General features: G+C 36.4%; 1 protein-coding gene and 1 non-coding gene across 2 annotated transcripts in view; both read right to left on the bottom strand.

Moving 5' to 3' along the window:
• The window catches only part of IL1RAPL1 (interleukin 1 receptor accessory protein like 1), a 1,455,753-nt gene that overhangs the window by 171,862 nt on the left and 1,256,848 nt on the right, over positions 1-27,043 (bottom strand). The window lies entirely within an intron of this gene.
• Positions 11,616-11,722, bottom strand: LOC114111862 (U6 spliceosomal RNA). The gene has a single exon (XR_003587595.1). It is a non-coding gene; the product is annotated as a U6 spliceosomal RNA (small nuclear RNA).

Here is a 27,043-nt window from a genome sequence, read left to right as displayed (position 1 = left end):
GAAGGTTTAGACAGAAAAGGCGTTTACAAGAATGCTAGTTTTTCCCTCCCCCCCACCCCCGTTTACTACTCTACTTTTCAATCTTTCTTTACCTGCCCCAGAAGATGACTTCAGCTTTAGTTTGGGTATGACCAATGGGAAGTGCCAGCAGAAGGGTGGGACAGAATGGGGTCAAGACATTCATTTTCCCAGCTCTCTGCTCAGCATTCTTTGTTTGGTTGCGTCCCTTTATCAAAGGTCACAGGTCAAGTTGGGCAGATCCCCACTCCCCTTTGCAGCCATATCATGTTCTCTCTCCCCACAACCGCATTGAGTTTGCCACCTAACTCTAACTGAATACACCCCAATACATCAGAGTCTATGTATATACTGTTGGTACGGTACAAAAAGCTTAATGCATCCAAGAGAAGCCCAAGTGTGAACTAGGAAAAATGAAGATGTGTATTCAATCTGAAGTAAAGGCATAAACGGGGACTCCAGGTGGCTTGAAATATAAGAAGTGGTTTTCAGGCAGTTTACAGGAAAACAGCATCTGTAACAGCGCCACATCTCATGTGGTTCCTTATGTTTCCCACAGAGGCTAGTCTCTCTGCTTAAAGGACTTAGGGCAACAGAACAAAATAGCATAGTTACTCCATTTCTAAAGTTCACACTGTTTTTATAGGTTTCAACAGCAAGGTTTTAAAGCAATACTAATATAAGCTCTGTGGACGTCTCAGAATTGGCCCGAAGTTAACTGGAGGGTTTTAAACTTCAAGTCAGGAAACACATGTGTATGTGTACCACGTACACACTGACTACGAGAGTATCCGGTGCTATATGATACATGGGAAAAAGTAAACAGGGGAAAAAAAGAAGGGAAAAAGATCTCTATTTTGGGGTGACTTCGCTGGTGGACCAGTGGCTAAGACTCCATGCTCCCAATGCAGCGGGCCTGGGTTCAATCCCTGGTCAGGGAACTAGATGCCACGTGCTGCAACTAAGAATTTGCAGGTCTCAGCTAAGATCTGGCACATCCAAATAAGTAAATCAATATTTTTAAAAAGATCTCTATTGTGTAGTCATCTGATAACAGTATCAACTTTATACAGCTATGAAAACAGTAAGTGTGAGTTGGAATTTCCAATTAGGAAATTCCAAAGAACCCTAAGACACCCCCTGTATACCACTAATCAGATATCTTAAGAGGACTAGAGAGACAATAGGAAGTGCAGTTTATTTATTTATTTTTCCACTGATGATTTCTCTCTTTTTTTAATTATTATTATTTTTTTAAATTTTATTTTTTTTCTTTACAATACTGTATTGGTCCCAGGAGAGGGATCCTTCTGCCCAGTTCTTGGCCATGTAAATCATCCCCACGGGGAAGCTAAAATAGGTACAATGATTAGGGATAGAGGAGGAAACATTAGTGTCTCAAATGTCTTTGGGACCTTATGATGGATTCTAATACTTCTTCAGAGGTGCCTCAGGAGCCTGCTCAGGGGATGTGTGAGCTAAGAAGGCCAGACTTTAAATGCCAGCTCTGCTGTACCATAAGCTCTGTTTTTATCTGTATTCTGCACTGGCTTCTCTGTATCTCTGGTTTCAAGAAAGGATTACACTGCTAAAAATAGTAATATAAACATTTTAAAGTCACTGTCTTTGAATTTTACATACATCTATTAGTGACAGATTCCCCAGTATATTATTGAATCCTGAACACTTTATCTTTCTCTTGTGATATACGATGTTAATGGTTGGTATTCCTGAGGAGAATAAACTATCCATGTACCATGAAGCAGCTTATATTAACACTTTTAAGGTTATGAATTTGTTTGTTGTTTACTCGTTTCAGTCATGTCCGACTCTTTTACAACCCCATGGACTGTAGCTGCCAGGCTCCTCTGTCCATGGGATTTCTCAGGTAAGAATACTGGAGTGGGTTGTCATTTCCTTCTCCAGGGGATCTTCCAGATCCAGGGATCAAACCCAGGTCTCCTGCATTGGCAACTGAATTCTTCACCATCTGAGCCACCAGGGAAGCCCAACTTTGTAAATGAGCATGGACAAAAGCCCCTTCATGTTTATCTAGATTCATCCTTCCATTTCTGTTTTACCTGTAGGAAATTAGACAATTATGAGCTATTTTGATGGAAATCAGATTCCAAATATAGCAGAACCTTACCTGTAACAGAACTATTCTGGTAAAATATCTCACAGGGACCTCTTTGTCCCAATTTTACCTAAGATCACATTTATAGTGGAGAACTTTTAAAAAGTCTTTCTTTTAATACCTTTTTTTCCCCCCTTTGTGGGAATGTTAGTTTATCCCAATGGGAAGGCAGTCTGTGTGTGCATTACATTCAGTAACATATTGAGTGCTTAATACCAGCAATAATTATATACTGACAACATTAATGTCTTTTGAAAAACGATTGCTGGTTTTGTTTTTCAAAGGTAATGGAAACCCTCAACAGACTGCAGAAGTCCCAGTAGGAAGAGTTGAGAAGCAAATGGAATGAAACTGTGGTATAAAAGTAGTTGAGGAGTTTGCAATACTAAACTAAAAATAGTTTCTCTGTGCCATAATGGTGTATTTTAAAGGTACTTTTTATGTATTGGTAGAGAACAAATTTCCCTTCAGCTAACATCTTTATCATCTGGTTGCATGTAGCCAAAAGTTCTATTTTCTAAGCAATGTGCTTTTAACCAAGTAAAAGAAGACAGTCTGCTTACTATTTGACTGTTATGGAGCGCAAATATTATTGTTGAACAAAGTATCCTTAAATAAATCTTCATTTCCTTGATGTCATATAACCCCGTTCATGCATATTAATGTTTTCAGACCTATCTCAGGATCAGTTTACATGATAAAATATAATTAACTGTTGTTTGCTCACTTAAGTTGCAGTCAGTGTTTCAGTAAGTCTGACATGTGGGCTCAAACTGGACTGCTGATTTGTGAAGCTTGTGATGGTTCATGTGGCAGTTGTGCCTGCAAAGTTTTATTCATATAAATGGCCATTATCTCTGCTTAGGCACCAAGAGCATGATTAGTTGGTTTCCTGGGTTTACTAGTTAAGGTATTTGTGATACATGCTATTTAAGGAATTTCTCTAATTTGGCCTTTGGGAAACAACAAAAGGCTAAATTCAGTGAGATAAAATGAATACATGTATAGAAATGATTTGGATAATCTATATTTTCTACTATCACTTTCAGCTACTACTGTGACTGGTATGTCCTCACATAACCCTGAGGCTAGATAGATCAGGGCTGCTCATCGTCGAGCAGCTCAGTGATGCCATTGAGACCATAGGCTCCTTCTTATTCCACCATGTTTAATATGTGACATTTATTTTCCTGGTTTCAAGGCAGACATTGTACTTCTGAACACCATACCCAAATGTAACATTTATTTCCTGGAAAGGCAGCCTGTTCCAGTGACTTCTTAAACGTCATTGGTCATAACTCTGCTCATGGCCAATGCAAGCTGTTGGAGAGGCTGTGAAATCAAGGACAGTACTTTACAATCACTAAAGAACAGGAAAAGGGGGATAGAAAGGATGTTGAGTGAGCCAAGCTATTTAGTATCTGCTCACCAAAGAATTATATTAATTATGTGAGCTTCAGGCTAAAATATAGGCAATCTCATTGTCCTTTTCTTTTTGTCAACCTATGCTTCAGAAAACATATGCTGATCATAGCAAGTTGGCCACAGTGACTCTCATTTCCCTCTGTATTTTTTCAGGGTCCAATGTTAGCGATACAACCAGGTAGTAGAGACTATTTTTGTCTATTTAGCATTCATTTATCCACTTTTTTGTATCTTAGAAACTCAATTTCAATTAGATATATCCTTAATTCCATGTAGCCATAGGTCTCAAGGGAAACTGAACTCACCCCAATTTTAGGAAGGGATTCTTTCAAGAGTAATCTTGCCTATGATTGGTTCTGGAATCAGCATATGTTCCCATTTTGACCTGAATGGGAATTCTTTCAGTGAGAAAAGGAAAATTCCTTGCCCCTATGAGATAGCCATAGGAATGTCCCCTGGATATTACTGGATGTAGATATGATGCTGAGGACTGCTGCAGTCATCCTGCTACACAGAGGATAAAGCCACACTTGGAATTATTAGCAGAGAGATAGAAAGCACTGGGGCCCTTGATGACATTGCTAAATCCCTCTGCCCTGAAGCCCACTCCACCACTGAACTTCCTTCCAGTCAAGTAAGATCTTCTGTTCTTTATTTTTTTTAGTCAGTTGGAATCAATTTCTGTTACTTGTAGCCAAAAATACCTTAATTCTTATGAATCATCTGAAATTTTTGTCCTCTAAAAGTTCTTTGCATTTATGCTATTACTGTTATCTTTGCTGCTTGTAACTCAAATTAAATGGGATTTCCCATAGAGACATCAATGTAGAGACACACAGCACATTTAGAGCCAACTTGCTACCAAGAATGTGCTAAGAAAATGCATTATATCTCACACTCCTTCCAGTTAAGGGTTTTACTAACCCAGGGAAATGAGCCACAGGTACAGTGCAGATCAACTGGGAAGTATTTCTACAAAATGGGTAAGCAAGTGTAACTTCACCAGCCACATTATACAGGGACAACCAAGAAATACGTACTGTGAGATGTGTTGTAATCTATGAGGCCAACAGGCTGATACCACCAAAGCAGGCTAAGGGATCCCTGAAACTGAAGTGAATGCTATGCTAATTGTGCAGGAAATAGAAGATGACTCCATTCAAGCTAAAAGATATTGTGCAAAAGCAAAGAGGAAGAAATGGACAATGTGTCCTATGCTCCCACTGTTCCCAAATTATAGTTGAGATGGCATATAGGAATTGAAATACCTGATTGGGGCTTTAATGTTCTCAAATGTATCACAGAGAGAGAGAGAGAGAAAGACAGAGAGAGAATAAATGACTATAATAAAACCCCTCGCACTAAGTTCTTGGTAACAAGACAGAAGGATAAATGATATTATCATACAGGGTACTGCAGAACTTCATTTACAAAATGATATTGGATTACTACAACAAAAACCATGGGGTAGAAGCAAATGTCAGAAAAAGGAAGAAAAAAGCCCTTTTAAAAAAATAGTATATGAACATGCATCATTGATAGTTGGAATACACATGAATTGTTAAAATGCTAGAAAATAATGGCTCACAAAAATAAAAGCCCCAAACATTAATTTTTAAAAAGATATTCTTCTTATGGTTTTACAAGTTACTTACTATTTTATGTCAGAATAATGGATTTGGTTAGTAGATGGCATGGTATAATTTAAAAAGGTGTTAGAAGGTATTCATTTAAAATATAAGATATGGTGCTCACTGTGATTAATTTTAGGGACGTTTTCTAAGAGACTTAGGGTAAGAGACACTGTTGTTCTAAGCCTCAGTCTGAATTTTCACACTATTTTGATTGCTTACAAAGAAAAAGGTGTGAAGCATATATACAAATAACCAGGAAATGCTAATGTTAATTTTCTTTACTGTTGAAACTTTGTTAGATTATGCAATTTTTTTTATTGAGTCACCAACAATAGGAAACATATGTTTCCCACACATTTAGTAGGAGACAAATGTTAAGAAGGTCTAATCATAACAGGGACACACAGGGCTATGAGTCTAGACAAATTTAAATACATGAAAAAGCTCATCTCTTTCTTATCCAAACGCCTGTCAGGTTTCAAGGTTAGAGCCATATTTATGTTTTCATTTTTTTCTTCTCATAATTGGTAAGGTTATATCTATGAATATTATACCACCTAATTTCAAAAATTTCAAATAGGTTAAAAGGCAATTTATCATCAGCTTTAAAATGGGATGTTAACAGCTTTACAGTTAAATTAGGCTATGAAAAATGGGTAAAGGTTGTCTATGGGAAAAAAAAGATTTTTATGACAAAGATAATTGAACTCACAGAGAGGAAGGTATAACCTGAAATGATTTAGAAAATTCATCATGAAAGTGTGTCATTATATTAATTTAGAGAGAAAATCACTTTTTTATTTACCCATCTCTAATGAATTCATCTCTTCATTCAGACAGGCCAGGGACCAGTGAAACATTAATGATGAACATGTCAAAAGTTGGAATATAACCTTGTCACATTCATCATAAGACTCTCAGCAGTTTGGAACAATTTTCTTGACCTGCTTGAAATCCTCTATGAGAGGATTCTTTAAAAAGCCATCTTATTGAAAGATAAAAGGAATTATTTGGGAAAGTTCCTTCGAGTCATTTTCTAAAATATTTTTTGTGAGAGAAGTGAATGCATATTCATGGTAGAGAATATGGACTATGAATAAAAGAATAAAACAGAAAATAAAAATTACCTGCAATTCCACTTTCCTAAGGTTACTAACAATTGTAAATATTTTAGTTTGTCTTCTTTGTCTTTGAATGTAACAATTAAGTTGTGTATTATTTTGCTTACTCAACATTCCATCATGAAGTCCTCCCCAGGCAGCATACTGAGAACCAGAAGAAAATATAGACAGTAACTTTTAAAAAATTACTGGGATATTTGAATCATTAAAGACTGAGTATAAAGTATGTTTAACATGCTATGAAAAGAAAAGGAAGCGGTGAGTATATGAATAAGAGGCAAGAGACTATGGAAAATGACAAAGCAGATTTGGAAATGAAAATACTATAACTTTCAGAAATAAAAATATTATCATTGAATATAAAAATGATTGAATAGTTGAATGTTTAGGTTAATGGCTGATTACAAACATCTAAAGAAATAATTAGTGATTTGAAATTTAGATTTGAAGATATATTCTACAATGCAGAATAAAACCAAAAACATGGAAAATATAAAATAGGGCTGGAGATATGGAGAATAAAGTAAGAAGATATGTCTTATTCTAAGCAGAGTTGCATAAGAGAAAAAGAATGCAAGAATGGGACTGACATATATCTGAAGTGATAACATCTGAGAACTTTCATAACAGATGAAAGATACCAATTCCCAGATTCATGAACACTAATGACTCTCAGAAAGGATAAATAAAAGGAAATCCTCTGAAGGGTATGTATAATGAAATTATACAAAATTAAATACAAAGAGAAAACTTTTAAAATAGAGAAGAGACAGAATACCTTCAAGAGTACTTATATCGAACTTTACAAACAAATTCTCAGAGTCAGCAATGGAAGTCAAAAGCCTGTGGAATAATATTTCACTGCGCTGAGAAGAAATTAGAACTAAATGTACCTTTCATGAATGAAAAATACAAACATTTTAGACAACAGACAGAATGAATTTGGTAGCAGTTAACCCTCCCTGAAGGAAAGTATAAAGAATTAATCTTCAGGCACTAATAAAATGATTACAGAGGGATACAGGAAGGTATGATGTGAGAAAAAGTGTTAAATACTTGAGTATATTCAATCAACAGATTCAATAATTATTTATGAGTAATGACTATGTGGTAGGCCTTGTTTTAAGTACTCGAAGTATAGCAAAGAATAACTACCACAATGAAAATTCCTGCCTTCATGGAACTTCCAGTCTAGTGCCTACCTAAACAAATATTGGCTGTATAAAGCAATAACAATCCACCTTTCATGAATTAAAAAAAGTCTAAGATACTGAGCAGCAATAAGAAAAGTTGAGAAAAGCAGCAGAAACAAAGTCTTCCAAAGTTTTTACTTTTTTTCTGATGGAGAATAAATATATAGCTAAAAGTAAACTTCCCTAAATTAAGTGTATATGCAAATTTTCTAGGATATAATGGAAAGAACAGAGATAAAGTATAAAACTTCTAAACTCAGTCAGTATGAAAGAAGGAAAAAAGTCAGAGAAAAAGACACATAAAAAATGTCAGGTAAATAGAAAGCACAAAATATGGTAGAGATGATTCCAAATACCAATTAAAAATGTTTGCTGTAGGCTTATCATATATGGCCTTTACTATGTTGAGATAGGTTCCTTCTATGCCCATTTTTTGAAGAGTTTTAATCATAACTGGGTGCTGAATTTAAGATTATTATATGGTTTTTATCTTTCAATTTGTTAATATGGTGTATCACATTGATTGATTTGCATATACTGAAGAATCCTTGCGTTCCTGGAATAAACCCAACTTGATCATGGTGTGTGAGCTTTTTGATGTGTTGCTGAATTCTGTTTGCTAAAATTTTGTTGAGGATTTTTGAATCTATGTTCATCAGTGATATTGGCCTGTAGCTTTCTTTTTTTGTGTTGCCTTTGTCTGGTTTTGGTATCAGGGTGATGGTGGCCTCGTAGAATGAGTTTGGAAGTGTTCCTTTCTCTGCAATTTTTTTGAAAGAGTTTAGAAGGAGAAGGCATTAGCTCTTCTCTAAATGTTTGATAGAATTCTCCTGCGAAGCCATCTGGTCCTGGACTTTTGTTTTTTGGGAGATTTTTGATCACAGCTTCAATTTCAGTGCTTGTAATTGGGTTGTTCATAATTTCTATTTCTTCCTGGTTCAGTCTTGGAAGATTGAACTTTTCAAATAATCTGTTCATTTCTTCCAGTAAATACCAATTAAAAATTAACTAAAAATTCTAGTTAACAAGGATTTTCAGACAGGAACGGAAAGATCAAATCCAACTAAATGTCTTCATAAGTGGCACATCTAAATTAAAAGTGCACAAAATAGAATATAAAATATTCATATATAGCAAATACAGATAAAATGAAGCTGGCCTGCCAATATTAAAATACATGAAATAGACTTTAAAGAAAAGGTATTATTAGATATAAAGAAGGCCACCATATAATAGTAAGAATTTCATCTTATCAGAAAGACATATCTAGAATACATACTGAGACTATAAAATTATGCATCTCAAAATACACTGTCAAAATATATTAAAAAAAACTTGACAGATTGTGAAGACAAATACACAAATAGGCCAGGTGAGTAAATGTTTTCAAAATTCCTCCTGCCAACTGATAGATACAGCAGGCAAAAACAAAAAAAAAAAAAAAAAAAGAAAAATTAGCACAATATATAAAATTTGAGATATGCAACCAACTAGCTTGATCTAATGTATCCAACAATTTCAGAACACGAAAGCTTTTCAAACACACATGGAGCATTACTGAAAATAATATGATAAGCTTTATTTCAACTCAATAAATTTTAAAAGATTAGTAATCATTAAATAAATTTACCCTAATACAATGTTGCTTTTATCTGCTATGTTAAAATTATATGTGAGATCATATTTTTAAAAAAATTCCTAATCCAACAAAAAAGGGACAGCTCACTTATTGGAAAAAAGTAAATTATCATGCTGCATACTATTAAGGCATCTTAAATTTTCATTGAATGATCATGGCATAATTACTCTATTGCTTGTGATTTGGGTAATTTAAATTTTTTGCTACTATAAATACCACTGGGACAAAGCTCCTATTACGTAAGTCTTTGTAAGAGTCTAATTACTTTCTTAAGGGTATATTCCTCATATTTGAAATGTTAGATCATGTTTGTGAACCTTTAGACCTAAAATTCCCTGTAGGTGTTGCACAAAAGTTTTACTAATCTTACTCTGAGCAGCAGGATATGAAGGTGTCTATTTTACAAAACTGTTGATAATATTATCAGGAAAAATTATAATCTTATCATTTTGATTAGCATATCTTTGATTACCAAATTATTCATGATGTTGAAAACAGTCCAGAAATTTCTTAACCATTTTATTTATTCTTATCATTTTTTAACCTGATCAATCATGTACTTTGCTGCTTTTCTTTTTTCTTTTTCTTTTCATTTCTTAAAAAATTTATTTTAATTGGAGGCTAATTACTTTACAATATTGTGGTGGTTTTTGCCATACATTGACATGAATCAGCCATGCCACTTTTTTTGTGCATCTTTGTATGGTTTTGGTATTAGGGTGATGGTGGCCTCATAGAATGAGCTTGGAAGTTTACCTTCCTCTGCATTTCTGGAAGAGTTTGAGAAGGATAGATGTTAGCTCTTCTCTAAATTTGTGAAGCCATCTGGTCCTGGGCTTTTGTTTGTTGGAAGATTTCTGATTACAGTTTCGATTTTTTTGCTTGTGATGGGTCTGTTAAGATTTTCTATTTCTTCTTGGTTCAGTTTTGGAAAGTTATACTTTTCTAAGAATTTGTCTGTTTCTTCCAAGTTGTCCATTTTATTGGCATATAGTTGCTGACAGTAGTCTTTTATGATCCTTTGTATTTCTGTGTTGTCTGTTGTGATTTCCCCATTTTCATTTTTAATTTTGTTGGTTTGATTCTTCTCCCTTTTTTTCTTGAGGAATCTGGCTAATGGTTTGTCTATTTTATTCATCTTCTTAAAGAACCAGCTTTTAGCTTTGTTGATTTTGGCTATGGTCTCATTTGTTTCTTTTGCATTTATTTCTGCCCTAATTTTTATGATTTCTTTCCTTCTACTAACCCTGGGGGGTGCTTCATTTCTTCTTTTTCTAGTTGCTTTAGGTATAGAGTTAGGTTATTTATTTGATTTTCTTTCCTGTTTCTTTAAGTAGTCTTGTATTGCTATGAACCTTCCCCTTAGCACTGCTTTTACTGAATCCCATAGGTTTTGGGTTGTTTTGTTTTCATTTTCATTCATTTCTATGCATATTTTGATTTCTTTTCTGATTTCTTCTGTAATTTTTTTGGTTATTCAGAAGTGTGTTGTTTAGCCTCCATATGTCTGTATTTTTAATAGTTTATTTCCTGTAGTTGACATCTAATTTTACTGCATTGTGGTCAGAAAAAATGCTTGAGATGATTTCAATTTTTCTGAATTTATGAAGTCTAGATTTATGGCCCAGGATGTGATCTATCCTGGAGAAGGTTCCGTGTGCACTTGAGAAACAGGTGAAATTCATTGTTTTGCGGTGAAATGTCCTATAGATATCAATCAGGTCTAACTGGTCCATTGTATCATTTAAAATTTGTGTTTCCTTGTTAATTTTCTGTTTAGTTGATCTATCCATAGGTGTGAGTGGGGTATTGAAGTCTCCCACTATTATTGTGTTATTGTTAATTTCCCCTTTCATACTTCTTAGCATTTGTCTTACCTACTGTGGTGCTCCTATGTTGGGTCCATATATATTTATAATTGTTATATCTTCTTCTTGATCCTTTGATCATTATGTAGTGTCCTTCTTTGTCTCTTTTCACAGACTTTATTTCAAAGTCTATTTTATCTCATATGAGTATTGCTACTCCTGCTTTCTTTTGGTCTCCATTTGCATGAAATATCTTTTTCAAGCCCTTCACTTTCAGTCTGTATGTGTCCCTTGTTTTGAGGCAGGTCTCTTGTAGACAGCATATATAGCGGTCTTGTTTTTGTATCCATTCAGCCAGTCTTTGTCTTTTGGTTGGGGCATTCAACCCATTTACATTTAAAGTAATTATTGATAAGTATGATCCCATTTGCATTTACTTTGTTGTTTTGGGTTCGAGTTTATAACCCTTTTCTGTGTTTCCTGTCTAGAGAAGATCCTTTAGCATTTGTTGAAGAGCTGGTTTGGTGGTGCTGAATTCTCTCAGCTTTTGCTTGTCTGTAAAGCTTTTGATTTCTCCTTCATATTTGAACGAGATCCTTCCTGGGTACAGTAATCTGGGTTGTGGGTGTTTCTCTTTCATAAAAATATGGAACAGTTCATGAATTTGCGTGTCATCCTTGCACAGGGGCCATGCTAATCTTCTCTGTATTGTTCCAGTTTTAGTATATGTGCTGCTGAAGCGAGCACAGTTTTGCTGCTTTTAAAAAGTGGATTTATAGAACAATTTTTGTATTAGAAATTCAATCCCTTCATGCCTGTTGAATATACTTAACCTAGTTAGTCATTAAGTTTTTTATCTTTTGATTTTGTTCTTTTTAATGTGGTCAGAATCTTTGCTCTTGTGAGGACCACCTCTCTTCTTTTTTAATTAAAAAATAATCATGGAAAATTGTTATCTATCTTGAGATTCATTAGCCAGTAACTTTTCCACATGTCTTATGGTTTCATTTTTCATATAAGCTCCTTAAATTATTATATAAAAATACACACATATATGTATGTCTCTATATATGTGTGTCTGTGTATATACGAATACTTATATTTTTAACTTATTTAATTCAGGGTCATTTGTCCTATCCATTAACTTGTCTGCTCATCTTAAGATAAGTTAGACCCATATTTTTCCTGCATCTTTATTGTGACATAATTGATAAATAAAACTTGTATGTATTTCATGTGTACAACACTATTCTTTAAGGTTTTTTTTTTTTTTAATGTGGACCATTTTTAAAGCCTTTATTGTATTTGTTACAATATTGTTTCTGTTTTATGTTTTAGTTTTTTGGCCATGAGGCATGTGGGATCTTAGCTCCCAGACCAGGGATCGAACCTGTCTCCCCTGCATTGGAAGGCAAAGTCTTAACCATTGGACCTCCAGGAATGTTCCCATGATGTTTTGATATACATACATACTGTGAAATGATTACCACTATCAAGCTAATTAACATAAATTACCTTGCATAGTTACCTTTTTTTTTTTTTGAGCTAGATGGGAGAGTTGGACTATAAAGAAAGCTGAGCACTGAAGAATTGATGCTTTTGAAGTGTTGGAGAAGACTCTTGAGAGTCCCTTGGACTGCAAGGAGATCCAACCAGTCCATTCTGAAGGAGATCAGCCCTGGGATTTCTTTGGAAGGAATGATGCTAAAGCTGAAACTCCAGTACTTTGGCCACCTCATGCAAAGAGTTGACTCATTGGAAAAGACTCTGATGCCGGGAGGGATTGGGGGCAGGAGGAGAAGGGGACGACCAAGGATGAGATGGCTGGATGGCATCACGGACTCGATGGATGTGAGTCTGAGTGAATTCCAGGAGTTGGTGATGGACAGGGAGGCCTGGCGTGCTGTGATTCATGGGGTCGCAAAGAGTTGGACATGACTGAGCGACTGAACTGAACTAAACTTGGATTATTTCACTTAGCATAATGTTTTCCAGGTTCATCCATTTGTTGCAATTAGCAGGATTTCTTTATTACGCCTGAATAATAATCCAGTGTGTATGTATATAATTTTCTTTATCCACTCATCTCACTGATGGACACGTACATTGGTTTCATATCTTGGTTATTATGACTAATGCTGCAATGAACACAGGAGTGCAGATATCTCTTCAGTGTATGATTAATCATCTCAAGTATTGTCTAATTTCACTTCTCTTTTTTGCTCCATTGATTTTTCAGAAGTGTGTTGTTTACTTTCCACATAATCGTGAATTTCCCATCTTTCCTCCTGTTATTAACTTCTAGTTTTGTATCACTGTGGTCAGAAAAGATAACTTATTGTTAGTTACAGTTCAGGTTTTCCTACCCAGTACTGTTTTCTGTAGCAGTTATTATTCATGAGTTTCCGCTCTGGTGAGCCAGACTCTTTTGTATTTCCTTGTCTTTGTCTTTATTCTTTCTTCATCTCTCTTGGGGACCCATGAAGAGCTGTTGGTTTTTCAGTCTGTTCAGCTTTTTAGTTGCTGTGAAGACGGAGAGGCATCCTCCAAGTTCCTTACGTGTGGAATCAGAAACTGGAAGTCTGTCTTAGATTGTTGACAATATAATGTGTCTCAGTGTCTCACTGAAGTTGTCTTGAGCTCAGCCTACTAGAGGTTCTCTGAACATCATGGATCTGAATGTTCATTACCTTCTCCAGATTTTGGAAGATGTTCCTCATTATTTCTTTAAATAAGCTTTCTGACCCTTTTTCATTCTCTGTTCCTTCTTGTGCTCCCTTAATGCATATACTAGTTATCATGATGGTGGTTGATAAATCACGTAGGTTTTTTTCATTCTTTTTCACTCTTTTTTTACCAACTGGATAATTTCAAATGGCTTGTCTTTGGGGTCACTGAGTTTTCTTTTGCATGTTCAAATCTGCTTCAGGGAACAGTCGTGTCTTGGGACCTATTACCAAGGGTGCCCATAGACCTGACTTTTGCCTAGCCCATTGGGTGGGTCCCTGGAGGGGCAAGTATGCTTCTGTTTATGGAAGAGCAGCATTGAAGTTAGGTCGTAAGACTGTTTCAGGAACTGCAGCCATGTTCCTGGACTACATCACTCCCATTATTGCATCTTTGTAATTATTTGTTGCAAATATACTGACCACTTTCTGATTTTATGGTTTCTTCATTTAAATCAGATGTGTTTATGAGGTTACATATCTATTTTCTGCCTCCTACAACTCATTCATTGTCTTATATATTTTTATTTTACTTTGTATTCTGGAGACATTGCTTCATTGACTGCTACAATTTGTTCAGTTTTCTCTGTCATTTCATATTATAATACCTTTAAATGCAGCTTTTAGATTCCTCATTGCATTTGATTTTCCTCTCATTCCTTTCTTGTTTTAACAAGTTCTTTTGCACCTCTGCCCTTCATCGTTAAATTTTCTCCCTAGGGTTCCCAGTTTTTTAATTAATAGTGATCATGTATTCTTACTTCTTTTTGAGGACACCAAGATATCTTCTAAATTTCTCACCTCTTTTAGTGGGAACATACTGTCAGAAAAATGTTGCTACTTTTAACCTTCAGGAAAATCTTTCCTTTCTCTTATAATATAGGACAATTTTAATAGATACTATTTAGAAAAGTTAGGTATAGACCCTTTTTCCGATGAGAAATGATTTACTCAGTCCTGGCATATGCACAAAGTAAGTGGAGTAGTTTTAGTACTAATGCTGGACAGTTCCCTAAATGGAAACGTTTACACGGCACATCACATTGCAAACCAGCACATGTTTATGGGTAGCTATTTTAATGGGATGTTTGGGGAAACTATATCAGTCCCAACTCATCTGCTACAATGTGACCCTGGAAATTCTTCATTAATAAAATGTTTACAGCCATTTCCTTTGTCAAGGTGATTGACATATTGCACAAATGGAAGTGCATATTTCACCATGTACCATGGCAATGAATGCTAAATAACTTTAATATGTTCCCAAATCCTTCACTAAGTAATATTTTGTCACTGAGAAATGACATTATATAAAAAGTAGATATACTGAAAACTCATCTACAAATAAAAGATTTGCAATTTAATCAGTTTTCTGCAATCATTAAGGAAAACAACTAATTGCCAGAGTCTTTATTACTAAACTAGTGGGATCTACAAAAGTTTTTAGTTTATTTTTTCAGTTCAGTTCAGTTCAGTCACTCAGTCGTGTCCGACTCTTTGCGACCCCATGAATCGCAGCACGCCAGGCCTCCCTGTCCATCACCATCTCCCGGAGTTCTCTCAGACTCACGTCCATCGAGTCCGTGATGCCATCCAGCCATCTCATCCTCGGTCGTCCCCTTCTCCTCCTGCCCCCAATCCCTCCCAGCATCAGAGTCTTTTCCAATGAGTCAACTCTTTGCATGAGGTGGCCAAAGTACTGGAGTTTCAGCTTTAGCATCATTCCTTCCAAAGAAATCCCAGGGCTGATCTCCTTCAGAATGGACTGGTTGGATCTCCTTGCAGTCCAAGGGACTCTCAAGAGTCTTCTCCAACACCACAGTTCAAAAGCATCAATTCTTTGTCACTCAGCCTTCTTCACAGGCCCACTCTCACATCCATACATGACCACAGGAAAAACCATAGCCTTGACTAGATGGACCTTAGCTGGCAAAGTAATATCTCTGCTTTTGAATATACTATCTAGGTTGGTCATAACTTTTCTTCCAAGGAGTAAGTGTCTTTTAATTTCATGGCTGCAGTCACCATCTGCAGTGATTTTGGAGCCCCAAAAAATAAAGTCTAACACTGTTTCCACTGTTTCCCTATCTATTTGCCATGAAGTGATTGGACCGGATGCCATGATCTTTGTTTTCTGAATGTTGAGCTTTAAGCCAACTTTTTCACTCTCCTCTTTCTCTTTCATCAAGAGGCTTTTTAGGTCCTCTTCACTTTCTGCCATAAGGGTGGCGTAATCTGCATATCTGAGGTTCTTGATATTTCTCCCTGCAATCTTGATTCCAGCTTGTGTTTCTTCCAGTCCAGCGTTTCTCATGATGTACTCTGCATATAAGTTAAATAAGCAGGGTGACAACATACAGCCTTGACATACTCCTTTTCCTATTTGGAACCAGTCTGTTATTCCATGTCCAGTTCTAACTGTTGCTTCTTGATCTGCATACAGATTTCTCAAGAGGCAGGTTAGGTGGTCTGGTATTCCCATGTCTTTCAGAATTTTCCACAGTTTATTGTGATCCACACAGTCAAAGGCTTTGGCATAGTAAATAAAGCAGAAATAGATGTTTTTCTGGAACTCTCTTGCTTTTTCAGTGATCCAGCAGATGTTGGCAATTTGATCTCTGGTTCCTCTGCCTTTTCTAAAACCGGCTTGAACATCAGGGAGTTCACGGTTCACATATTGCTGAAGCCTGGCTTGGAGAATTTTGAGCATTACTTTACTAGCATGTGAGATGAGTGCAATTGTGCAGTAGTTTGAGCATTCTTTGGCATTGCCTTTCTTTGGGATTGGAATGAAAACTGACCTTTTCCAGTCCTGTGGCCACTGCTGAGTTTTCCAAACTTGCTGGCATATTGAGTTCAGCACTTTCACAGCATCATCTTTCAGGATTTGAAACAGCTCAACTGGAATTCCATCCCCTCCACTAGCTTTGTTCGTAGTGATGCTTTCTAAGGCCCACTTGACTTCACATTCCAAGATGTCTGGCTCTAGATTAGTGATCAGATCATCATGATTATCTGGGTTGTGAAGATCTTTTTTGTATAGTTCTTCCATGTATTCTTGCCACCTCTTCTTAATATCTTCTGCTTCTGTTAGGTCCATACCATTTCTGTTTATTTTTACATCACAATTAATGTTCAGATGTTCAGTGTTAGAAAATCATTCAAGTAGCCATAATATACTGTTGACCAGTTAACAAGGCAGGGGTTAGGTGTGCTGACCCTTCACAGAGTCAATAATTCACATAAAACTTTACAGTGGATTCTACATGTCCATGGTTCTGCATCCATATATTCAATCAACCACAGACCATGTAGCACTGTCATACATATTTATTGAAAAAAATCTGTGTGTAAGTGGATCTGTGCAGTTCAAACCTGTCCTGTTTAAGGGTCAACTGTACATCTATGTTTTTTTTATTTTAAAGGAGGGAAACACAATTCATACTGAAGTTTGGTTGGGCTCCTTGGTGAGGCTACCATTGATGAAGCCAGCTCAAATTGAGCTTGAGCCTCCTCTTCTCTGAATTCCTTATATATTTATTTATGAAATATTAATACATAAGTTGCCCTACTGATAAATAAAATCTTATTCTGCATTTACATGCTTATAACTCTTCTTTGCCTACATACCCCCAAAAAGAAGGAAAATTAAAAACCTTGAGAATATGGATCATGCCTCTAATATTTACATTTAATGTGCTTCCTCATTGAGTCAAAGGTGGAGTTCACAAATATTTGATTACTGGCTTCTACTTTTGCATTAAAATGTGCAATTATACAAATAAAGTAGTACAGGGGAAAATATTATGTAAGTTGTGATAGAAAAACAGTGGAATTAAGGGTCTGGCTTTATCAGTTTCTCATACGGTATGAAGTGATAAAATCTGCTTCAAAATGAAAGATTCCCATAAGTCAATTCATTTATGGTATGCATTTGTATTAAAACTAAAATAAAGCATATTAAAGTTGGAATTAAAATACTTTATTCAAGGCCCAGCTTTCCCATTTAACAAAAGTGACTCTCCAAAATATCACATTCTTTATTTATCCTCTTGTCTTTATTCATCAGACCTTGACATTTAGAATATTACTTGTGGCCGACTTGATTGAAAACACAAACACAGATGTGGACACTTATATCATGCATTGGTACTTTCTGGTCAGACAGATAATAAAGAATGCACTTATACTATTTTTAATATTATCATCAAAATAAAATATGATATACCTAATATATAAATATATACTATTTTTCTGCAGGTATTTCATAACTCACTGAGAATATACCCACATCCTCAGTTTAATACATGGTGCTGTAGAGCAATTCTATTTAAAATGTGGCCACAGACCAGAGCTAGTCTACAAATTGTTTTTATTGTTCTTCCATAAAAGAAGTATATAAAGTGAGGGTAAGCATTTAATAACTTTTATAGCAATCTGATAACATCTTCTGAATGAAACAATAAAAATCCTTGGCTACTTTTGTATGGCTTTGTTTTCTTAAAAAAATTACCATTTCTAGTTATTGATTTTTATGATTTTTTACTGAAGTATTGGTCCTTAAGGAACTGGAATGATAGCAAAACAAAACAAAATAAAACAAAACAAAAAAACCCTGGTACTTAACCTCAGGTAGTTTCAAAATCATTGGTGTGTTTTATTGCTGTTAATGTTATTATAATTTTAAAAGCTAAATTAATTTTTTCTTTCTCATATAAACCAAAATAGGACATTACCAAGCTTGCTTTTTTAAGTCTCAGTTCCTCTATCACAATTTTTCTCTGATGAGTCTACTAGAAGCTAGTTATTAAAAATTTCTATGCCTATTTTCTTTCAGTGATTCTTACACTGAGCAAGTTATTCAAATATGGGATAGTAATTTGTCCATGGCTTCCATTAAATCAAACACAGACAAACATATCTGTACACACAGAAACATGCACATTCTTGGGATATTCATTCATAAAATTTCCAAGAACTATTCCAAAATCATATAAGTGTTTAACATTAAGATGTATTGGAAGTCATTAAATTCCTTTTTAGATAGCAGAATTATATTTCCCTTAACTATGAATAATGAATATTTTAAAAAACATTTCCTTGATTCATTGTAATTCCTAACATAAAATGTTATGATATAAAACCTTTTAAAGGACATAAAATTTAACATTTATCTTAAAACAACAACTAGAGAATCCTTTTATCTCTCTTCAAAACCATCAAACACCACCACCACCATTCTAGTTTTAAAACAGTCACTCACTGAACTATCTTTGATTAATCTTCCCTAAAGACTCTATCCTTTCTGGTCAATATCACATTCTCAACAGTTAAAACATTTCATAAACTGAATACTGCACTTCGTAACATTTTACAAAGTTGATAAAACCAAGAAGGATTATTCAAAAGAACCTCACATTAACACACTGTCATTTCTAAATGTCAGGGACTTTGAGCTCAGCTCATAAAATGAAGCTCATGCTTAGAGACAACACTGCCTTCTGAGATAAATCTCTTTTTAAGTCTCATGGTTGTGGGAGGTATAGTCTCAACCCTAGTAAATGACCTCCAAAAGTAGCAGCCATTTTAAGGTCATGTGTACATTCCTGTAAGCAGATGGCATGGAAGGGCTTAACAGGTGTCCAGCCATAGCTTTACACTTCTGCTGGTTCCACCCTAAAAAAACATGTCCTCCAAACATCTGTCTCAAAAACACAGGCAATGTATTAAGGGAAGATTTTCGGACCACAATCATGTCAATACTTCCAATCCTACCTTCTTTTTCAATAATCTCAGTACCTTTTCAATACATACCATCTAGTGGGAAAAGAGATATGCTATTCTGAGTTAAATAATCATAAAAAGATTAGAAAATACTTGCAAATATTTGCCTTGCTTGAATCTAGAAATGAAGCTGTTTGTGTGTGCTTCTGAAAGTTTTAAACTAACATTCAAAGATTACTTTTTTCTGAAGAATCTTTCTTAAATTAAATTCTAAATGAAAGGTCAGTATCTTGTGAAATTTACACATTGCAAATATTTTGAAATAAAATGATATTACTGAGTTTGGGAGAGAGTTCATCACTGGTTTTATGTATATGTGAGTGAGTGAGTGTGTGGTTGTGTGTGTGTGTGTGTGTATTTGGAGTATCAATCTCCCATAATAAGGAAAGCAGTAGAGACAACTAAAGATGGGTAAACTTTTGGGAGGTAGCCATATTGCAATTTAAGGTGTATAATTAAATCATGAGAAACAGGGAGAGCCAGTGTATATTCAGTGGCTGGTTCTAGACTGAGTGTAAGGAGGTTATGATGGGGAATAGGAGCTCTGTGTTAGTGTAGGTAACTTCTAGTGCAGGGAGTGGTTGAGAGAACATTGCTTTTGTGACTCTACCAGGAAGCATCTGACTCAGAGGGAGGACATGGCTTAGTAATGTTCAGTATGACCATACAGTGGAGTGCTGGATTGGGTCAGGAGGCACAAACTACTGTTCAAGTACACAGTCAGTATTTATGGAGTCTCTCCTTGCTCCACATTGCTGTGGTGCTTTTAGCAATAATTCGTTGAGTGCCCCCTTTATGCACAACAACACTCTTTCTGGGTGCTAGTGCTGTGAGGACACTGGCTAAAAGATGTGGCCTTCAAAACCCTTATGACCTAGTTACAGAGCTGAGATGTCTAACAGCTCCAGGCAACGAACTCTGATAGGAAATGGTGTGTGCAATGCACTCAGGGCTCTTCTAGAGGGTTAGTTGTTATAAGAAATAGTCCATATGTGGCATAATATTTCCTTATCTAATATTTCATTTGATTCTATTTAAGAATTCTTACAACTATTCTATTATATTCCAGAAAGCAACACTTTTTAAAAAATATTTCTAACAATCAGGCCTATCCTACACTGCTCAGTAGAACTCAGTGATGATGGAAGTGTTCCATATTTTGTCCAACACAGTAACCACTAGTCACATATGGCAACTGAACACTGGGAATGTACCTAGTGTGACTGAGGAACTAAATTTGTAATATTTCATTTAAACTATTTTAACTCTAAATTCAACTACTCACACTTTCTAAATGTATTATGCTCCAAAACTAATTACAAAATTAGAAAGGTGAACCACTTGTAGCACACTACTTGTTGCATGTAGGACATTTTTTATACTCTGTTTAGTAATTGGCCTAATTGGTTCTGGAAACCATAATATGGCATTCTAATGAACTCAGAAGACCTAACATAAGCTCTTCACACACAACAGTGGTATGAGTTTTTATACATAAAGAGAATACTACTAAGAAGAAAATTTTATAGGAGAAGTTTTAAAAGAGCTACTGATCAAATATAATTTCAGCAGAGCCCTTAAGGAGATTCAATTCAGGAAAATTATAATGAAACAGCTGGTTTTATGTTTTATAAAATATCCATAAAATGAGAGAAACAAATAGCTCAGTTTCATTAGTATTGACTTTTAATTTTTCAACTAAATAATTCAATTTGAAATTAAGCAGCTAAAATATAGTTATGTATATCAAAAGGGATAGTTTCAGTATTATACAAAATAAGGGTTTTTTTTTTATAAGAATGAACACATTTTCTCTCATCATTCAAATGTTTTCTTACTTCTAACAACAACTAAAAAACCCAATATATAAACTGAACTGGAAGAACCTCTATTTAAAAATTTTTGAAACAAACATAAGGAATTGAAATGAAAATGAGTCTCAAGGCATACAACAATTTTATCAAACAAGCAGTTCTGTGGCCTTCTAAAGTGAAATCTCTTTTTAATCATTCTGTGTTTAATTAAGAAGTAAATAACCGTATTCTAAAGAAGCCTGCCTCTCCCAGCCAACTTTTCTTCTTCAAAAGAAATGCCACAAAGCATCCTAGTAATTCTCCATTTGATCAATCAGGTTGTGAAACTTCCTTTGTGTAGAGCATTGTCATTCTTAGTGCAGTTAAATTAGGTTTTATGGTTTAAAATTGCCCTATTAACTTGGTGCTTCCTGCGTTTTCATTAACTCAAAACATATTTGATATCATGATAAGCTCCCTGAAATGAAACTTCCCTTCTGGAATAAGTCATTCTATTACAGCGGATGCTTACCACGGAACTTGGTTTTGAACATTACATTGCTTTAATATGCTTCCCTATGAACTGATGCTTTGGATGAGGCTATATAATACTAGCATTTATAACCTTATGCTGTGTTTTAGGCCAAGTCATTTCCCCTCTCCCCTACTGTAAAACTGTGAGGCAAACAATTTTTGAATCCCAAATTATATTCCTTTCCAGGAAGAACCTCTGCCAAGTACTTAAGATAAACCCTTAGAAATTACCCTGCTCCCATACTAGGGGAGTGTTCTAAACTTGGGAGATCTATCATCATCACCTAGGAGAACTTAAAACTAAAACAGAGCCGTGGCCCATGACAGACCAACTAAATCAGAACCTCTAGCAGAGACGCTCAGGAATGAGAAATTTTAAAGCTTGGTAGGTGGCTCTTGGTAGGAGCCTCTTGATGAGAGTGAAAGAGGAGAGTGAAAAAGTTGGCTTAAAGCTCAACATTCAGAAAACTAAGATCATGGCATCTGGTCCCATCACTTCATGGCAAATAGATGGGGAAACAGTGGAAACAGTGAGAGACTATACTTGGGGGGCTCCAAAATCACTGAAGATGGTGACTGCAGCGTGAAATTAAAAAACGCTTGCTCCTTGGAAGAAAAGTTATGACCAACCTAGATAGCATATTAAAAAGCAGAGACATTACTTTGCCAACAAAGGTCCATCTAGTGAAAGCTATGGCTTTTCCAGTGGTCATGTATGGATGTGAGAGTTGGACTATAAAGAAAGCTGTGCACCGAAGAACTGATGCTTTTGAACTGTGGTGTTGGAGATGACTCTTGAGAGTCCCTTGGACTGCAACGAGTTCCAACCAGTCCATCCTAAAGGAAATCAGTCCTGAATATTCATTGGAGGGACTGATGCTGAAGCTGAAACTCCAGTACTTTGGCCACTTGATGCGAAGAACTGACTCATTTGAAAAGACACTGATTCTGGAAAATGAAGGTGGGAGGAGAAGGGGATGACAGAGGATGAGATGGTTGGATGGCATCACCAATTCAATGGACATGAGTTTGAGTAAACTCTGGGAGTTGGTGATGGACAGGGAAGCCTGGTGTGCTGCAGTCCATGGAGTCGCAGAGTCGGACACAACTGAGCGACTGAACTGAACTGAACTGAGGTGATTATAAAGTGCAACAGAGGTTGTGCAGTATTGCCGTAGCACAAGAGATCTTGTATTTTAGTAGAGGGCTTGCTCAAACAGAATTAAAGTTTCAGATTCTGCATGTCCTGAGAGTAACCATCTCTAACAAGTTCCCAGGTGGTGGTGATGCTGCTGGTCTTTAAGAACCACTGGTCTAGGGCTCTGAGATTGAGTCAGTGACTTTGGATTCTCTTTGGAAATATGCAAATGGTCACCAGCCATCCTTGTCATTGAATATGATACCACTCTTCTTCCTCTTGTGGAGAAGGCAATGGCAACTCACTCCAGTCCTCTTGCCTGGAAAATCCCATGGACAGAGGAGCCTGGTAGGCTGCAGTCGATGGGGTTGCTACAAGTTGGACACGACTGAACATCTTCACTTTCACTTTTCACTTTTATGCTTTGGAGAAGGAAATGGCTACCCACTCCAGTGTTCTTGCCTGGAGAATCCCAGGGATGGGGGAGCCTGGAGAGCTGCCATCTCTGGGGTTGCACAGAGTTGGACACGACTGAAGCGACTTAGCAGTAGCAGCAGCGGCAGCTTCTTCCTCTTGTAGTGATTTATCAAACAGAAGGATGAGGAGGGCAGGCTGAGGGAGTGGGAAACACTCAGAGTGATCCTATTGGTGCCCTGGTGGCTCCTTGAGCAGTTACTATAGTCAGAATTGGACCTAAGCATGGTGGACCATTTTCTGGGTCTCTCAGAACAGCTCGCACAAGTCAGCATATTACCAAGGACCTGAACCACACTGGAAAAAGTCACATTGAATATACCTACACTATTTTGAATAAAACACCTTTGCTCCATCAAAAAAAAAAAAGAAAAAGAAAAAGTCACATTGTTTCTCCCTTTCTGAAAAGAAGAACGTTGCCAGGTGGGAGTCCTCATTCCTTTATTCAATAAATTGGACTCCTACTATGTGCCAAAGTATATAAAATTGAGCAGAAAAGAGGCAAGATTCTTGATTTTACTGAATTTATATTATACTCACAGTACAAGGACAGAAAGCAATCAACACAAATAAGAAACTTCTAGGTGGTGAAAAATACTCTGGAGAATAGAAGGCAGGTATGGATGTAAAGAGTGCCTGGCTGGAGGTGTTGCTGAGATATCTGAGGGAAGGTGGTAGAGAAGGTCTCAAATCAGTGTGACATATGACTTGAGGTTTGGATATCGAAGAACCATATGTGAATATCAGAGGCCAGAGCTTTCCAGAATCTAGAAAGATGGAACTGATGAGCCTATTTGCAGGGCAGGAATAAAGACGCAGGAATATAGAGGATTGACTTGTGGACACAAGTCATACACTCTCTCTCACACGGGAGAAAGAGAAGGTGGGACAAACTGAGAGTAGCAATGACATGGTAAAATTTGACATATTTACCACGCGTAACATAGAGAGCTAGTGGGAAGCTGCTGTAGAGCACAGGGAGCTCAACTGGGTACTCTGTGGTGACCTGGAAGGATGGGATGGGGAGTTGTAGGGGGACTAAAGAGGGAGGGGATATATGTATACATATAGCTGATTCACTTCCCTGATGGCTCAGATGGTAAAGAATCTGCCTACAATGTGGGAGACCTGGGTTCTATCCCTGGGATGGGAAGATCCCTTGGAGGAGGGAATGGCACCCCACTCCAGTACTCTTGCCTGAAGAATTCCCATGGACAGAGGAGCCTGGCAGGCTACAGTCCATGGGGTCTCAAAGAGTTGAGCACAACTGAGTAACTAAGCACAGCACACATCAAGCTGATTCACTCTGTTATACAGCAGAAATCAGCACAATATTATAAAGCAATTATTCTCCAATTAAAGAAAATGTAAAACACTACACTAACAAAAAGTTCACTTCCTTGTGAATTATGTATCTGTAAATTAACTTTGATTCATATCTAAGGTGGAGAGCATTTTTGGTTCCCTAATAAAAATTCACACTTTAAAAATGGTTATATGAGAATTTCAAGTATCATTATCAAAAGCTACACTAGAGGTTTCATGAACTCAAAAAAGACATGCTCAAAATAATTATTCATTGATGAAATAAGTGGTGTTCAAGATGTTCAGATAGCTAGGGAGATTTTATGGGCCTTACCATGAATAAGGCACAGTGAAGTCGCTCAGTCGTGTCTGACTCTTTGCGACCCCATGGACTATAGGCTACCAGGCTCCTCTGTCCATGGGATTTTCCAGGCAATAGTCCTGGAGTGGCTTGCCATTTCCTTCTCCAGGGCATCTTCCCAACCCAGGGATCGAACCCGGGTCTCCCACATTGTAGACAGATGCTTTACCGTCTGAGCCACTAAGTCGTTGGCAATACCAGGAGCCTAATACCTTCAGATAAGCACACTAGGAATCGATCTAAACTCTCTTTGGTCTACCCTCTACTCTATTTCATGGAAGACTCTGTTCTCTGATCTAAATGGAAGGTTGGCTGATTGTCCTCATGATGAACATCTCTTATTTATCATGGTGACTAGAAGTTCCTACAGATTGAGAGTGAAGACTTAAAGGCCTAAGCTCAGCAACAGTTTTCGTGCTTATTTGCGACTAAGTGTTGGTACATTTGACAGAATTTGGTTAACCTGGCTGGTTGCCATGGATTGACCCGGGTCTCCTGCATTGCAGACAGATTCTTTACCATCTAAGCCACCAGGGAGGACCCATGGATCTCCCACCTGTCTCTAAATTTAGGATTCTAACAAAGTTGGCTCTATGAACCTGAAAATTGCTGAATGGACACATTGGTCTGGTTAGTTTTTCTTATTGAAATCTAAAGCATCTACTTGGGGAAACAACAGACTGAAGTAAGTATGTTTTTAGACTATTTTTGGAAGAGTATTAAAGTTTTGATGATTTATTTATACTTACTCTTTAAAAATAATGCCTTCTTTCATTTTCAAGTACAGTTTTAACTTTCACCGATACATTGGATGAGTTTGCTCCAATTCCACAAAAATGGAAAATGAATGCAAAAAAAACAAAAGCATGACCTGAACATACCATTCATAATGCACAGATGAAGTGCATTAAAAATAAAGCTGCTCCTTTGTCAAATTTATAATTATACTTTTCAACCTCCATATGTTGGAATTTTTAATAGTTTTTCTCCTGTAATTGAGATCTAATCTTAATGCATTATGGTCAGAAAAGATGCTTGGAATGATTTCGATTTTCTTGAATTTATCAAGTTTAGATTTATGGCCCAGGATGTGATCTATCCTGGAGAAGGTTCCATGAGCACTTGAAAAAAAGGTGAAATTCGTTGTTTTGGGGTGAAATGTCCTATAGATATCAATTAGGTCTAACTGATCTAATGTATCATTTAAAGTTTGCGTTTCTTTGTTAATTTTCTGTTTAGTTGATCTGTCCATAGGTGTGAGTGGGGTATTAAAGTCTCCCACTATTATTGTGTTATTGTTGATTTCCCCTTTCATACTTGTTAGCATTTGTCTTACATATTGTGGTGCTCCTATATTGGGTGCATATATATTTATAATTGTTATATCTTCTTCTTGGATTGTTCCTTTGATCATTATGTAGTGGCCTTCTTTGTCTCTTTTCACAGCCTTTGTTTTAAAGTCTATTTTATCGGATATGAGTATTGCCACTCCTGCTTTCTTTTGGTCTCTATTCGCGTGGTATATCTTTTCCAGCCCTTCACTTTCAGTCTGTATGTGTCCCTTGTTTTGAGGTGGGTCTCTTGTAAGCAGCATATAGAGGGGTCTTGTTTTTGTATCCATTCGGCCAGTCTTTGTCTTTTGGTTGGGGCGTTCAACCCATTTACGTTTAAGGTAATTATTGATAAGTATGATCCCGTTGCCATTTACTTTATTGTTTTGGGTTCGGGTTTATACACCCTTTCGTGTTTCCTGTCTAGAGGATATCCTTTAGAATTTGTTGGAGAGCTGGTTTGGTGGTGCTGAATTCTCTCAGCTTTGCTTGTCTGTAAAGCTTTTGATTTCTCCTTCGTATTTGAATGAGATCCTTGCTGGGTACAGTAATCTGGGCTGTAGGTTATTGTCTTTCATCACTTTAAGTATGTCTTGCCATTCCCTCTTGGCCTGAAGAGTTT

The sequence above is a fragment of the Ovis aries genome, chromosome X (genome assembly GCF_016772045.2).
Source record: "Ovis aries strain OAR_USU_Benz2616 breed Rambouillet chromosome X, ARS-UI_Ramb_v3.0, whole genome shotgun sequence".
NCBI lineage: Eukaryota > Metazoa > Chordata > Mammalia > Artiodactyla > Bovidae > Ovis > Ovis aries.
Note: the sequence above shows the minus strand (reverse complement) of the source record. Positions and strands in the feature narration are given on the sequence as shown.